At 38.5% G+C, this 18128-nt stretch overlaps 1 pseudogene; it reads right to left on the bottom strand.

Moving 5' to 3' along the window:
* Positions 1-17707: 17707 nt before the first annotated feature.
* LOC112665681 (U2 spliceosomal RNA) lies at positions 17708-17852 on the bottom strand (annotated as a pseudogene).
* Between the last annotated feature and the right edge of the window lie 276 nt (positions 17853-18128).

Genomic DNA, 18128 nt, shown 5'->3' with positions numbered 1-18128 from the left:
TAAGCATCAGCACTGCTGCCAAATCTTCAGACTGTAGTGAGTGAAGAAATAATGACATTGCTGATGCAAGGCAGAGTCCCCTTCAGTCACTGACCAATCATGGGTAAAGCCACCCTCCTCTTTACCCCATGGGAGGATGAACGTTGGAGGTGCCTGAAAATTTATCCTAGGATACTTCTCATCTTACTAAAACATATAAAAATGGGAACCACTGCCCGAAAGGGAGGACTATGTAAGATAAAAAGCCCTGAGGGAACTAAAGTTTTTTAAGATGATATGCCCCTTTAAGAAGTGAAGGATCTGTGGGATGGTATTAACTGATTGTTCATTTTTACTGTATATTAAAGGTCTTGCTATGGCCTAGAATAAAGCTCAAGAGAAACAATAGTATCACCCTATTCTGGTGAGCCTAAGGTCCAACAGGAATCTCAAAGCTATGAGGAAAGGCTTCTTAAGCTTGACCTGTGCTGTATTATTTTAGAAAATGAAGGAAGATCATGGGTTGTCTATTTCTCATAAACAATTTGACATTGTGGATTATTGGAAAATATGAACGGAAGAATGGACAATTGGAAAGATTATAGCAGAAGGATAAAAAGAAGAATATCTGGGCTTGACCTTAGTCAGTTACAAGTTAGCTGTTAGCTTTGTCTAAGAGATGGAATGCTACGGCTACTATATGGAATGAGGTTTCTTCACTTTCATCTGGAGGAGAGAGTTGAAGAAAGGAAACTGGCGGGTTTGCAGAGGGCCTGGAAGTGCTTTGTGGAAAAGGATGCCACCAAGTATGGAAAATAATAGTTTACTTCAAGGAGTACCATAAGAACTAACCAAAGAGTTTTTAAAGAATAGAGGTAGTTGGATGTGGATGGTAAGAGTTAAGAAGAGTGAGAAGAAAAAAGAAAAAGCAGAAAAGGTAAGAAGTTTACACTTTGAAGTTTATCTTAAACTCCCTGGCCTCTTACCTTCCTACTTCTCTATCTCACGTCTAACCTTCCAAATAACACTGCCCCTAGGAAGCGTCTATTCCTAGCCTGAATGAAATGTCTTCATCTGGGTCCTTAGACTCACAGTGTCCATTTCTCATCACAAAGGTCTGCAATGACTCAAATTTGCTTATCTGTCTATCCAGTAGTCCCTGAGCCTCATGAGTTCAGTACCACATACCCATTTTGCTGCCTACTGTGGTCTTAGAACCTAGAGCAATGCCTAGTGCATACTGAGTGTTCAAAAGTATGTTGAATGAATGAATTGCAGGGGGAGGGAGCAGGAGTCATAGGAGAGAGAATAGCCTGATGAGCGAGGAGCAGATTCATGGGATAGACAAGGTCCATAGGTAGAGAATTGATGCAGTTTGGGAATTTAAAGAAGCACCACAGAGTGTGAGAGAGTGGCAAAGACGGGACTTGAAGAGCAACTGGGATTGATCACTAAGAGCCCTCAAACCATGTGAAAGAGATTAGAATTAATGCTGAGGGTAGTGTGGATACATTGACAGGAAAGTTGGGAAGTAATGTGATTAAATTTGTCTGTTTAGAAAGAGGAAGTTTGCTGCAGCCTGGAAAACTCATTGGAGAGGAGCCAGCATGGAGGCAAGGAGCTCATTTAGAAGACAGTTGCAGATATCTATGGGAGATATCATCCTGGGTTGAGCCATGCAGTACAGAAGGGATAGAAAAAGTGGATGGATTTATGAACTAGTTCAAAAGCAAAGTTGATAGGGTTTTGATATTGATTGGAGAATAAGGAATAAAAAAGAAGTTAAAATCGATAGCTATATTTTAACATTGATAGTTTGAGCAAATAGATACTGAATGGCACCATTCACTAAGATAAGCAAATAAGAGAGTATTTTTGTGCTTTTGTAAAAAAGCGTTGGGCAAGTTAAAGTCAAAATGCCTCTGCAATATTGAAGAGGACACATCTGGAGGCAGTTTAATATGCACATCTCGAGAGGTCAGGTGAATAACAGAGCTGGAGACACAAAAGTGGTGATCATGGGCAGAGGTGGTAACTAAAGCCAGGGAAATTGGGTTGCCTGCGTGGCTCAGTGGTTGAGCATCTGTCTTCTGCTCAGGGCACGATCCTAGGGTAAGGTTCCATCCCAGGAGTCTCACATCAGGCTCCCCATGGGGAGCCTGCTTCTCCCTTCTGCTTATGTCTCTGCCTCTCTCTGTGTGTCTCTCATCAATAGATAAATATCTTTAAAAACCTTAAAAAAATAAAGCCAGAGAAGTTGATGAGATTGCTCAAAGAAGTACGTAGAGGGAGAAGACATGAAGATTTGGAACTCTGAAGAATGGACACTTTTTTTTTTTAAGGGCAGAAAAAGAACCCTAAAAAGAGTAGCACAACAAAGCAGTCAGAGATAGAGAGGTATCACAGAAGCAGAAAGAATTCATTTCAAGTAGAATGAGTGGTCTAAATATCAAAGTCTATAAGAAGTTGGGTTAACAACTGAGACAATGTCAATTAAATTTAACACCAATGCAGTAATTCATTACTTTTATATAAGAATAGCTACAATAAAAGTTTTGGAATAGAAGCCAGATTACACTGGGTTGAAAAGTGAATGGGAGATAACAGTGTGACTACAATGAGTATGAGCAAATATTTCAAGAAGTTTGACTATAAAGGGGCAAGTACTTCCATAGTTTTCAAAGCCCTTAATGATCCAGTCACTATGGGAAGAGATAATTGGCAATTTGTTGTGGCCCAAGAAAGAACAAAAAACAAAATAGACCCCCAAGAATTATGGATAAAACCTCGGAGGGGGTGGTTTCAGAAGGCAGAAAAAAGTGAGTTTGCTGGGAAAGTTCCATTTTAAACTCTGATATGATGGATGGTATTTTGCTGAGTTGAAAATACACAAAAGCAATTAGAGAGAGGAATGGAATTGACTGAGGTGCTCTGGCTGAGATGAACATTTTAGGAGTTCTATGCAGTAGTGGCATCTATGACAGTCCACAGGTATAAGACTTCCAGGGGAAAAATGTGAATGAGAGAAACAGACAACCAAGGACAGTAATGTCACAGTAGTCCACTGATATTTGTCACCTAGGAAATAGGTACTCTCCCTGATTGGACAACTGGATAAGGACAGTCAAAATATCACTTTTATCCAGACTTTTAAAACTTTACTAAATTATCATGAGAATAGACGCATTTAAACTTTTGATTATTAAAGACAAGTTTATGCCTCCATCCACAGCCTATATGTTGCACAATACTCTTGACTTTACAACTTGAAATTCATTCAGTAAAATTTATTCAGATACCTTTAGCATTTTCTATATTACATAATTTCTATAAACAATATATTTCCCACTATAGACTACTATTTATAAGTATGTAATAAAATTGTGAGAGATACAAATATAGAGTTCAGGCTCTCTCTGAATGGATACTGAATGGTGTCATGCATTTGGGCAATAGCCAGAATGTGGGTGACTGACAAGAGTGCTATATTAAAAGGTGGAACCTGAAAAGGTGAGTGGAAGTCAGATCATTACATGTCTTCAATGTTCTGCTAAGTACTTTTAGCTTCATTCTGCAGGCAAGAGAAAATCACTGAATTATTGTGGGAAGAGGAGAGAGGCTTAGATCTGAGTTTTAGAAGGAATTCTGCTAATTACTTGGCTCTTAAAACGTTTTTGTTGGCTGAATGGAGAAATTAGACTAAAGATGGGGGTTAGGTCGAAGGAAAGGTACTTTTACTGTTTGGAAGATAATGAGAGATAAGGTGGAAGGTCTCTCATTCAGTAAAATCAGGGACCAAATTTGGTCAGTCATTTGCAAAACTTATCAAATCAGAGAACAACAACAAAACAAGATGTTTACCTTGGATATTTATATTTTAACTTAAGACACATATGAGTACATTTATCTTGCAATTATATACGAGAATGTTAAGATCCCTTCTTTGAGTATGGGTTTGCTAATTGGAGTTTTGTATTCTTTTTCTTGCATGAACCACACCCATGTTTCTGTTTCTTTAAATTGCAGCAAAAGGGCAATTGGAATGTAGAATCTTAAAGAAGTTTCCATGAGAGTTTTCCCCAATCATTTTTGGTTCACCTTCTCCATACTTATATGGATTATAAAATTTTCAGCCACTTATTCTCGTCTTGTCTTTCCAACAAATTCAGCTTAGTTTTCATAGAAAGAGCTCTCTTCCACACTCATATCTCCTTAGTTTAAACAGTATGTCATTAAATATTGTAACACAATAAAAAGTACAATTGAACTGTCTGGCTTAAGAACAAAATACAATTCTTTTTTGGTAAACATGCAACTAAATTGATGGAACCAGGAATATTCAACGTTCCAGGCAATCTCCTACTAGTTTCCAGTGATGAGTGTGTAAGAGACTTGAAGGGTGTTATTAATGACGTGATCTGACTAATTGGAGATTGGCTAGCAAAGCTTCTACTGTGATGATCTGAGCTGGGCTACAGCAGTGGAAATAGAGGAGAGCAAACAGAAAAGGCATCAAGACACTGGTTACCTTTGGAAATAAACAGGCTTGAGTTCATATACTGACTTTATCACTGATCTCTAAACATCCAAGTTTCTGTTTTCTTACATGTAAAATAAGAATGAGGCAGAACATAGTGAAAGATTGGGAAAATGCACCTAATGTACTTAGCATGTGCCTGATAGAAGTAAATAATTAATATGCTATTAAGTCAATAGAATTTGATGTTGAATTCAGAAAAGTAAAGAGTCAAAGATGACTCCTTATTATCTTTCTTGGCTGAAGAAAAGATAATAATACCACTAACTGAAATGAAAACACAAGAGGAGAAGTAGGTTTGGCAGATAAAATAATAGTGTTAGTTTTGGATGTATTGAGTTTCCTGGTGTGATATTCATATTGAGGTGATGAGAAGGCAGTTGGAAATGTTATTCTGACTTTCAGTGAGAGATCTTGGTTAGTGATCTCAACTCAAAGTCATCTACACAGAATGATACAGGAAGCCATGAAATGGATAGGTTTGGGCATAAAGGGAATGAGGACACGGCAGGTTGGTTGGCTGGGGAAATACACAATCAGACATGAGGCAAAATTCAAGATACAAGAGGAACCAGCTGGGGTAGTTAGGCAATAGTGGCATGTTCAGGAGACATAGATATAGGTTTAGATAATTAGATGACTTCCATCTGTATCTTGCACATTGTCTTGGCCCAGCCTCCCAAGCCTCAGACAACTTTTTCACTCCAGAAGCATCTTAAAGCTCTCACAATAGCACTGAAGAGTAGGTGGCTATGAAACATATTTCATAGTAGTTTTTGAAAGGGAAGCAAGACTGAGAGGAATTTTTTTTCTAATAGTTAGGGTTAGGGCTCAAGAGAAGACTTGAACACGTTTCCAGGTGAAGGGAAGAGAACCAGCAGAAAGAGAATTTTTTTTAAATTAGAAATAAAAAATGGTTTACTCTGAATATGAGATTGTAGGTGATTTTTATATTCATTTTAGTTCCCTTCTGTATTTTACAAATTGTCTGCATTGGGAATATAAATAATGGACTTGGAAAAAAATATTTTCTCTTACACCAAATTGGGGTTAGTCTATGAAACAATGTTCCAGGAGCATCTGGTAGCTCAGTCAGTGGGTTAAACATCTGCCTTCAGCTCAGGTCATGATCCCAGGGTCCTGGGATTGAGCCTCCACATCAGGCTTCCTGCTCAGCAGGGAGTCTGCTTCTCCCTCTCCCTCTGCCCCTCCCCTGCTCCTGCTTTCTCTCTCTCTCTCTCTCTTAAATAAATAAATAAATAAATAAATAAATAAATAAATAAATAAAATATTTTTTTAAAATGTTCCAGAAAAAGTAGAATGAGGTGATAGAGACACTCCTCCCATTGAGAAAAGAAATAAAAGAGAATGACTTAAGATTCAGAGACATTTTGAAGTGGAGGTGAGAGAACTTGAGGGAAATCACATTGTTTGGCCTCTATATTTTTAAGTAAATTAAGAGGCAAGGTAGTTTGCTGAAACCAAGGAAGAAATATAGGCCTAGAAGACGGAAAGAAAATGTTTTTAAAATTCAATATGAGGAACAGAAAAGGATTTACCTTGAAATTGGTAAAAAAAATCATTGCAAAGAGCTGGAAGCCCAGCTGAAGTTGGATAATATGTATGTATAGTGTAGCCAGTTACTGAGTTATCTCCTATGGCAACACTTACCCATCTATATAGCCCCTGCAGTTAGAATTCACCAGGCAGATGTCAGGGAGTCAGCAGGTGAGGAAATCTAAGGTAGCCCTCATGCCCACTCCCATGAAACCTGCTCTTTTCTTGTGTTCTCTGTCTCAGGCAATGATGCCACCAGCACTTCTGTTGCTAATTACAGGAACCTTTGAATCATCCTAGGTCCCTCTTTCTTTTTCACAAACCCCACCTAAACAATCACTAAACTCTGCCTACTTCTTCTAACCCTTCTCCCACCTTTACTGTCACCATGCTCGTCCAGACTACTCTCATACTCTAGCCCTGACTATTGCCTTGGCCTCTTAACTGCTCCCTCATATCTGTTTCTGCCTCACTCAATTCCATTCTTTGCACTTTGTCTTTTATTTAAAAAAAAAAAATCAAGTGTTGTTTCACTCTTTTAAGACCCTTAAAAGGCTTCACACTGCTTTTAGGATAAGGACCAAAATTCTCACCATGGCCCACCAGGCTCTTATGCTCCGGCCCCTGTGACATCTCCAGACTCACCTGGCATAGTCCTCTCCTTGCTCTCTATTCCATGGCCGTATAAGCCTTCCCTCTGCTCAAAAATATGGAGATGAAAAGTGACCAATAGAGGCAGAGATGGAGGGTGTGGACAGACGCTATGGACTTCAGAGAAAAGGAAAATAATAAGATAAAACATAAATTAGACTGAGCATTGACCCAGAAGGGTTGAATAATTTAAACCAGCAAGAAAAGAGGTGAAATTTACATCTTGTCTAGCTTTCCCAGTGCTTAGGGGCTCATGAGGAAGCTCAGTTCTATTTTAAGGAATAAAAACTAAGATCCTTCACAGAACACCAGACCCTGTAGGACAACAGTTTCTGGGACACTTTCCCTGGATGCCCTACAGCATCTCACCCTCAGCAGCTCCCTCCTCAGTCTCTACTTCTGTGCATCCCCATAAGCCACACCTGTGCCAGAGCCAAGCTATCTATCCTGGCTCCTCTCATACCTGGTCCTACTGACATGGCCCCTCAGGCCTTCTGAGCCAGAGGCTCAGCTTATTCTTCCCCCAGTCTCGTTCCCTTATCCAGTCTCTTCTCCCATCTACCCTCAGCTCAGATACTAGGTTAGTCTTTCTGGATCATCAACACCATCACAGTACTCTCAGGTTGAAAAAGAAAAAAAAATAAGTAGTGGAATGTAGGGAAAAAATGATGAGATTGTTTACTAAACTTGATACAAGGAGCAGGGAGGAAAAAAAGAATGGCCTGTGTTTCAAAGGATTATGATTCAAGTGGATTATCAGAGGAAGGCCAAATTTAAGTCATTTGTATCCTTAGTTTTCCAATAATTGAATTAGAAAATATGATAAGTCAAATATTTCTCTATATAGCTGTGAAATGGCTGGGCATTGAAGACAATACATATTAGTACAAAAAGCAGACCCTTTTTCTCAAATGAGGCACAAATTTCTGTAAAACTTAGATTAACTTCCATACAAAAATTCCACAAAAATTGTCAGGTCTTTGTTTCATGATAGCAAGGTAATACTTAGGATGGTCATTGGGAAGAAAAAATGCCTTGGAAATTGGTTGAAACTCAGCAATGACTCAAGTGAGATCACCGGATGATATGTACAATTGATGTTCTCTCATTTCCTGACTCGGCAGGTGACTCAGCCCTTGTTCAGCAGGGCCATGGAGACAAGTCATTGCTTGTGGCCTCAAAACCATATTACACAAAATTAGGTGCTCATAGTCCTCTTTTCTAGTGGATAGAGGACACAAAAGAACCGTATCTCAAACAGCATATTTGTTTAGGAAAGAGTCTTATTTCTAGGGATTATGGGAAAGGAGTCTTTTTCAACTGCTTTATGTAAATACCAAAGCACTTTTCAAAATGTTATGAGAGCATCAAATAACGGCTGTTATTTGACAAGTGAACAGTGGTTTTCTTTTTTTTCCCGAGATTTTATTTATTTATTCATGAGAGACAGAGACAGAGAGAGAGAGAGAGAGGCAGAGACATAGGCAGAGGGAGAAGCAGGCTCCCTGTGGGGAGCCTACCACAAGACTTGATCCCAGGACCCCAGGATCACGACCTAAGCCAAAGGCAGACGTTCAACCACTGAGACACCCAGGTGCCCCTGAACAGTGGTTTTCAACTAGCTTCACAAATTATAGCCCCGAATCTGGCAAGCAAAGACATTCAGGAAATGCTAAAGCCTCAAGCTTTACATGTCATTTGTCTATATAGAAGATTGATATCCCAACGTGAACCTAAACTTGCTTCAAAAATTCTGGATGTGTACTGAATGATATCCTGAAGCACTTTTGGAGGACTCAAAATCTTGATCAAGAAACACATTTTCAGTTAGAAGAAATAACTCTGAGTGCAGTCTTCTATTTAGCCTCATGGATCACAACAGGATGAGAGAGAGAGAGAGCTGGGGGCTTGATTTGGCTCCTAAGATAGCATGACCCAGAGGGTTCACATCTCCCTTCATTTCAGACCTTCATTCAGCTTTAGTGCTACAAAAAAGTTTAATGGTATCACCCAGTGTGAGATGTAGGATCAGGAGCCACACCTGGCAGGGGGGGATTTGTTAGGACCTTCACTGTGGACTGTGAGAAATACTTGTTGTGGAGGGTAAAGGCTAAGACAATTCACAAATTTCAGGCTTGGCCAACTGATAGTGGTAATGGCACATCCTGATGTAGAGAATAAAGGAGAAACATGATGAGCGGGTCAGTTTTAGACATGCTAATTTTGAGATGCTTAAGAAATTTCTTAGGGAAGGTGTTAATAAGACAGAGCTTTAGAGAGTGTTTGGGTAGAGCTATAAATTTAGTGTCATAAGTTTAGAGATGTCAGTTGAAGTAATGAGGAGATGGTTCAGAGAAAGTATGTGAAGAGAGCAAAAAAAGACTGCAAAACCCTAGGATTATCCATACTGAAAGGAGTAGTAAAAAGTGAGTTCACTGGGAAATGTTTGAGTAACAGAGTAAGCTTAGACGGCACAAGGAGATCTGAAGGAAGTTGCTACCCAAAGAAATTACACTTAGAACTAAATCTGCAGTTGTTTTCAGAAAAGTATATTATTTTTTGTTTCTAGGTCTTCCTTTTCAGAGGAACTAGTAACCTCAGAGTATTAAATCTGAAACTGGATTTTCAAATAAAGGAAATATTTTTAAGGACTTTAAGGATGTAAATCAGCAAGTAGTTAAGCCAGGGAATAATAAACAGTCATTAGCTGAAACATGGCAATGTAAATCCTAGAAACTTTTATTTCCTTTTAAAAATTGATAGTCCAGTAAGACGCTAATAGCATAAAGAGTCACATTAATTGGTGCTTATAAAGTGACTAATCTCTTTATTTCCCCTCTAGTCATTTGAAACATTCTATAAGATGCCCTTGTTAAAAAAAAAAAAAAAGTATTTTAAAAGAAACTTTACAAGAGCTCTCATTTTGCAAGGTTTTAGAGTGTGGTGGCATGATTTTCAGCATCGTAAGTCAACAACAGCCAACTTTAAATCGGACATTTTTATGTAGGTTCAGAAGATATGCAGGACCGTGAACTCTAACACTGAAATTTCAGAAAGTAACTCTTCCATTTTTTAACTAGAAAATAAATAGATTGCTATCTTCTTTGTAAAAAGGTCCTACATGGTAAAAAATGAGGATAACCGCTTTGCCAAGTCCCTCTATTTCTTCCTTCCTTAGGAAGAAATGAACCACTTAATATCTGCCCTTACATAAGATGGCATGGAGCTCTATGCCCCAGTCCCACATTCTCCCATGTCCTGTCCCATGAGGAATCCCATCCACAGCAAACATCTGTTCTCCAGAAGAGCTCAGGTGGGATGCTAAAGAGGATGAAGAACGCAAACACATTACTTATGGGTCTTCCCTATACATTTCTCATGATACTGAGAAGTTAGAAGATGACCATGACTTCAGAGTTGGTTTCTCTACTTATTGATTCCCAGAACTACGAAGTCCTCAGGAACTGAACAAACAATTGCTGAAACTAGCAATTAGTAGGCCCCATTTCCTCTTTGTCTTTCCTTGGCTGGTTCTAATGATCTTCCATCTACATGTTCAGTCTTGCCCTTTTTGGACCGGAAGTATTTACAAGCCTTGGGCCCTTGATCTCTTCACAGTCAGGAAAGTTTAATATGAAATGTCCTGGAGGGAAATCTGTTGGCTTGTACTATGCTAGTAAACATCCTGCTGCCTGCCATACATTAGGGTGTGAAGCCCTGTTCCTGGCCCATATATTGCCTTTACTTCTCTATGATGTTCCCAGGGGTCTCCTGTACTTGCCTTGACTTTGAGAACTGGCCTTCCTTTGTCCTTGCTGGCTCTACCACACTTGAAGCTTTGCCTTGATTCTAATTCAGAGGCCATGTCTCTGCTAATCTTATATAGGCCAACTGGATAGAGCCTGTCAATCTCTATGAACTCACATCATGGACTTCCATGGCTGACCACTTACTAGAGGCCATTACAACCCTAAAACTTGGTGCTTTCTGCCTCCCAGGTGGATCTGTCCTGCTAGCCCTGGAATTGGTACAGGTCTCCTTGGGCCAGGCCTACATTACTAAGGGGGACAATAGCAGATTAATTACACTGCTCTCTGCTCTAATTTGCTAAGAATAAAAACTTGATGTATCCCTGACAGATTCCAAATTATACCATTAACATCTAATATACAAGAATGTTTCATTCTACATCAAAACTATGTCATTAATTATCTGTTTAATGAACCCCCTTGATAAACTAAATACATTTTTAAAATATTTTATTTATTTATTATTTATTTATTTATTATTTATTCATCAGAGAGAGAGAGAGAAAGGTAGAGACACAGGCAGAGGGAGAAGCAGGCTCCATGCAGGAAGCCTGATGTGGGACTCGATCGGGGACTCTGGGATCACACCCTGAGTCAAAGGCAGATGCCCAACCACTGAGCAACCGAGGCATCCCAAGTAAATAAATTTTTTTAATGTGTTTAGATCACATGGATGTGGTACCTGAGTATTAATAACTACCTTTGCAAATAATTTTTTAAGTAAATTAACCTGGTTCACAGGTTTATCCATGACTCTCCCAATTTTAGACTGAAAATCCTACAAACAGATGTTTGCTTACCCTAGGAAAATTAGTCTCTCTTGTTGGCCTTGATCTGTATGCAGAATGAGAAAGGACCCAGCAATAATTATATATAAAATTATAATGTGATGATTCTCTTTTAAATTGCAGCCTCTGGGGCACCTTGAGCACTTCAGATCACATTGTGATCCTGAGGTCCTGGGATGTAGTACAGCATCAGGCTTCCTGCAGGGAGCCTGATTTTCTCTCTGCCTATGTCTCTGCCTCTCTCTGTGTATCTCTCATGAATAAATAAATAAAACCTCTTAAAAAAATAAAATAAGTTGCAGCCTCTTCATGTCCATTCAATATACTGTAACTACACAGTGCTTCCAGCTAAATGGGTCCTTTCCACTTAGACCACTTTTCTTTCCAAGGGACCTTTTTCATTCCCTATGTGACACATTCTGTTCCAAAGATCATCATTAACACTGCCCTCTTGATTTCAGAAGATCATCTTGACCCAGACAATGACCCTGGTTCTATGGGAAGTCTTTTATCCAAGCCTAGCAGTTGTCCCTGTTTTCTTATTGTTTTGACTGATGCATTGCAGAGTCCCATTTTCTCTATCCTACAGCAAGTGTTTTAAGTGTTTAAACCAGGAAAGGAGCAGAGACTCAAATGCTAGTGTAACCCAAATAAACAGTCCTTTTTGTTCCTTATTCTGCAGTACTTCTCAAAGTCTTAATTTGCTACACACTATATACTGTCAATCCCCAAAGGAATCAAGGGTGTTCACTGTTTCCTACACATACTTGATAATGGATATCTTCAGAGGAATAACATTATTAATACCTTGTGGATATGATGTCAGGCTGTTTAAAGTTTGAGAAATGCTAGTATAAGAGTTTTCCTTTGCAGGACGCAGACTTGCGTGCCAGACTTTGGTGCCAGAAAGCTCTGGGTTCAAATCTTAGCTCCAGTGCTTTTTAGTTGGATGATTTATTTACCTACCTGTAAATCTTTTATTTAATTATATTTCCATATTGCTTTTTTTTTTTTAAGAAAGCATGTAAGAAAGGAGAGAGTTTTAAAAGTAATTTTTGTTTCCTCTTGTATATGCCTGGTATCTACCTGCTGGAACTATTGTAGGGATTTACAGGCTTACATATGAAAAGAACCTATCATTCTACCTTAAAAACTTGTGTGGTTGGAACATGAACATCTCATTCCAATGACTATACCTATAACTCATGAGATATTAATAAATCAAAGCTAGAACTAAGAGCAGAAAACCAATGTGCTATGATTTAAGCAGAGAGTGCATGTACAACATCATTATCTACCATTTCAGGATTTCTTTCCTTTGAGACTTAACATTTTTATCATGTTAAATTGTTATCAAATGAACCCTTCGTGACATCGTTCAAAAGGTAATGACATTGAGAAAAAGTAAATGGATAGAGTGAGAAGAGAACCAATGTGTATTTTTTGTTCTTCTTTGAGATCCATACAGCATCCTAGCTAGTAAAGTCTCCTTTTAGGGACAGTGGTGCAAAAGGTCATAAAGAAGGCATTAAAGATAGAGTTCAGACCCTTCATACTCAACAAATATGGGATGAGAGGTTTAGAGCCCCAATTGTTAAATTCTTGAGCTAATTGTTCTTTTTGGGGAAAACTTTCAAATCTCTACTGTCTTATTTCACAGACCAGATGTGTTCCAGAAAAGCTGACCTTCATTCAAGCTTATTAAGCATATTCCCATGGTCTTCCATTACAAAAACAGAGATACATTTCCATCAAGGCCTATACATAGTCTATCATTATATAGTAGTGAAAAGGATCCCAAATTTTGTCTGCTATGCAATGCAAGGAATGGGAACTTTTCCCCTTATGAGACTTCAGTTTATTCTTAAAAACGGAGATAGTGATGATGATGAGGAGGAGGAAGAAGAGGAGGATAATGTCTTTCCTCAGGGTGATTGCCAGGAACAAATTAAACAAGTTAAGTGGAAAAACTCTATTAAACTGCTACCACTCCAAGGATAGGAATTGTGTTTGTCTTGCTCATCATGGTATTTCTAGGATGATCTCGGTGTTTGGTGTGTGGGTGGCAGCCAGTCTATCCATGTTAAAAGGGTAAATTCGTACTTTATAAACTCAAAATCTCTGAACAAATTCTTGTTTGATTTTTGTTCATTTCTTTATATATCTTAAGAGTGTTTTATAACAGTGTTCTAGGACCTTTAGATTTTATTGCATCTACTGTTAACTCCATTTAATGTAAGAAAGAACTTTTTCAGATCAAAAAAACAAGTAGGAATAATGTCATCTCTTTATATTAGGCAGTTCTACCCAAAAAAGAACCATTAGTATAGTTAAACTGTCCACAAATAACATTATTAGCATTTATCAAATGCTTACTGTTTTATGTGCTTAAATGTAATAACTAATGAAATCCTTATAATTGCCCATGGGACAGCTATTTTTATAACAGCCACTACATAGGTGAGAAAATTGAGTTACAGAAAGGTTAAGTAACTTCCCAAAGATTACAGAACAAGAATTCAAACCAGGTCAAGTGGCTCCACAGCCCTTACCCATAACCATCACACCTTGTTGCCTCTCTTAGTTCTTAATATTGTCTTTATTTTTCACTAGAGAAAACTTCATCATAAACTAGCACTGGTCTGAAGTCTAGAGAACCAATGATTTACTTTACTCTTTACTTGAGGATTCTTTTTGTTCTAATTATCCTTTCCTCTGAAACTCCACACCCCAGGAATTTCATCTACAACTTGGGATAAAAATGATAACCAGTTTTGGTCAGAAGATGATAATATAAAAAAAAAGAAAATATAAAACAGAGGCAGGCTTCCATTGGTAAAAAGAAGAAAATCAGAAGAAAAGGTAATAATACCTATGCTAATAGAGGGGACAATGTATCAGGAGCCATGAGCAAAATTAAAAAGGAGTTAAGTCAGTAGCCTCATGTACTAGTTGCTAAATTGTGGTGGAAAACCTGAAAAATGTACACCTATCCAATGGGCAACCTGGCAAGTGTTACCTTATTTAATCCACAAGACTGAAAAGAGCCAAGAGCATGAGTGGAGTTGCACCAAACAGAGAAGAGGGTTTAAATGAAACTGAACTATACATACTTGGGGCCTCTCTTCAGTTTTATGAACAAATCAATGCACAGGTAAGCTATCGTGTGATCTATGCACTCTTGGGTATACTTGGTTAGAAGCAATGAGGATTTCAGGAACAAGCATTTCCCCTTTGCTAGCTGCGTCCATGCCAGGCTCTGCCGGTGAGAAAGAGGCTGACTGTGAGGCTGAAGGGAGAGGTGGGTACTTGCTTTGTTTCTTCCATACATCCTGGCTGCTTCCTATTCCTTTGGGCAGCTCCCCAGCACTTTTTTTTTCATCTGCAGTAGGTATTCCAGTGGCAATTGGTTGCAGCTTTCAGATTTGTTCCCCTTCACCTTCCCAGGAACAGCTTTAACAATCCCTTTCAGAATTACCAGCCAGTTAGTGCTCCCTTCTTAGAGGTCTGGCTCAATAGCGCAGGGACCCTTCCTCGGAGCTTTTAAATTTGATACTTCCAACTTCTTGTTTTTGTTTCCACCATGTAGGACTGGGGGCTGTTTCATACAGTTACCTCTGGGTTCCCTTTTGCCTTGTCAGTTCTCCAATCACCATTTGGTCAATCTCTTTGTTAAAATGGTATGGTTTCTGATTTATTGGCTGGACCTTGGTAGAACAATATCCATACCTATATGTTTTTTGGCACTTATTATATTATTTATTTCCTTCACCTGACACTTTGCATTTGCAGATTTGCATTGTTGTAGAGGGTTTTTGTTTGTTTTCTGTATGGGTTCTGACCATTTAGACAAAAATTTCTGGAAGCACAGAAAAAAAACTTAGAATATTCAGATTCAGAAAGATATAGATTTAAGATCTGGTTTTTCCATTTCACAAAATAAGTCATTTTGAGCAACTTATTTAACATCTCCCTATGTCACTTTCTCATCTATAAAATGGTGATAATAATGACTGCTTCATATTGATGTTGAGAGGATTTAATGACTAAAATATATATAAAGCACCTTAATAAAGGTACTCCATATGTAAAGGTGCTCAGCAAATGGCCTTTCAATTTATAGGTGTCTATGCATGATTGCCTAAGATACTGACTTGTGCACAGTAGGCACTCAACATATATTTGGTGGTAATGATGATGATTTAGGGTTTTTGTATTTATGACTCTCTATCATGCCATTGGACATTGGCTTCTACATAAAAGCTCTCAATGAATATTTGTGGTTGATGACAAATGAAGGTTAGACTATCTGATTAATAACCCATAACACATTATAATCCATTTCTTGTATATATTTACTAAAAAATTGATTGCTGCTCTGTCTGCAAAGAATTTCAGAATGTGCTATTTGGCTGAAGAGTTGTCTTACCTCTACGAAACACCACACATGGACCATGTACTAGTACAATGTGCTTGACACAAATGGTCTGTCATCTGTTCAAGTACCCCTGCTGTGAGGAAAGAAATGAAACTCTTTCCAGATGATGTTCCTTGAGGAGAAAAAAAGCAACTTTCATTACTAACTCTTACTATGGAAATGGCAAACATGCACCACCAATAGTTCCCAGGAACACGGAACAGCCCTGAGGACAGTCTAAGTGTTTTGGTAATAGAACAGCAGAATGTGAATTCCTGTAGCTCCTCTGATTGCCCTTGAAGAGTCTGAAAGCAGAGTTGCATGTTTAATCATTGGGAAGGAATAATACAGATCACAGTGCCTGGGGAGGGAGCACCATGCAAGTGCAGCAGGCTCTGCTGAACACTCCATAGTGTTAAATGTTTTGTTGCCCTGCAGCTTGCTTGCCTTAGATAAGGTCCATCCCACACTAAAAGTATAAGCAATTAGAATCCTCTAAGGGTTTCAGGGAGCTTTCTTAGCTGTTTCAGCTAGTCTTTAGAGTATATCTATATTGAGCAACATCAACAACAAATATCTAGAATATTTACACTTATATTTCTATGCACTAAGCTTATTAAGAAATTGGACAACAAGGACCTCCTGGTTGTTACTGAAGGAAAGGCATTCTGTCAAAATGGGCTAGTTCAGAGAAGTGACATTCAATTGTGATATCTGAAAATAAGTCATAACTCTGGAGTTTAACTTTGCTGGTATTAAAATGCTGCCCTCCTCATCAGCCTGGTCAATCAAAGGTGTGTGTCTTAAATATAGTAGTTCTTAAGCATTAGTGCATGTAAGAATCACCTGGAAGGCTTGGGAAAACACAAATTGATAGGCCCCACTCTCACAGTAGAGCCTGAATGGAATTCCCAAGTGTATTAGTCAGCAGGTTCCAAAGAAAGAGAACCAACAGGATTGACTGATTGATTTAAAGAAACTAGCTCATGTGGTTATGGAGGCTAGGAAGTCCCAAGAGCTGCAGTCAGTAAGCTGGAAACTCAAGTTTCAGTCTCAATCTGAAGGCTTAAGAACTAAGAAAGCTAAAGGTATAAATTCTAGTCTGAAGGCTGGCAGGCTTGAGACCCAAGAAGAACCAATTTTTTAGGGCAAGTCCAAAGGCAAGAAACAAGGTATATCCCATCTCATGCAGACAGACAGGAATTCCCCCCTGACTCAGCATTTTTCTTCTATTCAGGTCTTCCATTGATTAGATGAGGTTCACCCACATTAGGGGGGCAATCTGCGTTACTCAATCTACCAATTCAAATGTTAATCTCATCCAGAAACGTCCTCACAGACATAGCATAATGTTTGACTAAAGGTCTAGGTACCCCAGGGCCCAGCAAAGTTAATACATGAAATTAACCATCACACCAAGCAATGCTGCTGCTGCTGCTAGTCCAGAGTCCACACTCCAGTAACCAGAATTTCTAGAGAAGAAATTGGGTCAGGAGTAGAAACTCATTACTTGCTTTGTCTGTATCACAGCCTGGTACCTAGGCAGATACTTTAATAAAAAATGTATTGAGTGAGTAAATAAAGTAATTGAAGAAGGGAAGGGATTGAAGAAGGGAAAGTACTGTGCTAAAAACTTTGTAGTATTATCTCAATTGATTCATACAATAACTACCTTATTCCCATTTTACAGATGAAGAAAACGATTTGATGCTTTGAGGAAGTGGTTGAGCTGGAATGGTATCTAGGTTCTCCCTAGTTCTAAAACCTTCCTTCTTACTGTATACTGACTGCACCACAAACATTTATAGAACATCAAATATGGGCAATTCTCCATGCTAGGGAAAACCTTAAGGCATTTATCATCTAGTGAGAGCCAATATTTTATTTTTTAAAAAGCCAAACACCTAAAGAAATTTGGAATAGAAGATTGGTCAAAATGTTACTGGAATGTAACATTAAGAATTAAAGGAGTAGGTATAGTGGTTTTAAGAGTGTAGATTTCAAGATCAAACTATATGGGTTTGCATCCCATTTCCAATAATCAAAAACTGTATTACTTGGCCATGTTACATAATCTCCTACACTTGATCTTAGCCAAAAGGCCGAGAAGCGATTGTTACATAATCTCCTGCTGCAGCTTCCCCATCCATAAATATTCACCTCATAAGGGTGTTTACAACCTCTGGGTTGGATTACATTCTCACAGGATTAAGTAAATTACCATATGTAAAACATTTACATAGTGCTATTCACAGGGCACTCAATATATGAGTATTATTATCATTATTACTATTATTATTACATCCTCAGTGCCTAGCCCAATGCCTGACATGTGAAAGATAACCTGTATATAACTTTTGAAGAATACTAAGAACCCATACTCTCTACAG

This window comes from Canis lupus, chromosome 27, assembly GCF_003254725.2.
Source record: "Canis lupus dingo isolate Sandy chromosome 27, ASM325472v2, whole genome shotgun sequence".
Taxonomy (NCBI): Eukaryota; Metazoa; Chordata; class Mammalia; order Carnivora; family Canidae; genus Canis; species Canis lupus.
Note: the sequence above shows the minus strand (reverse complement) of the source record. Positions and strands in the feature narration are given on the sequence as shown.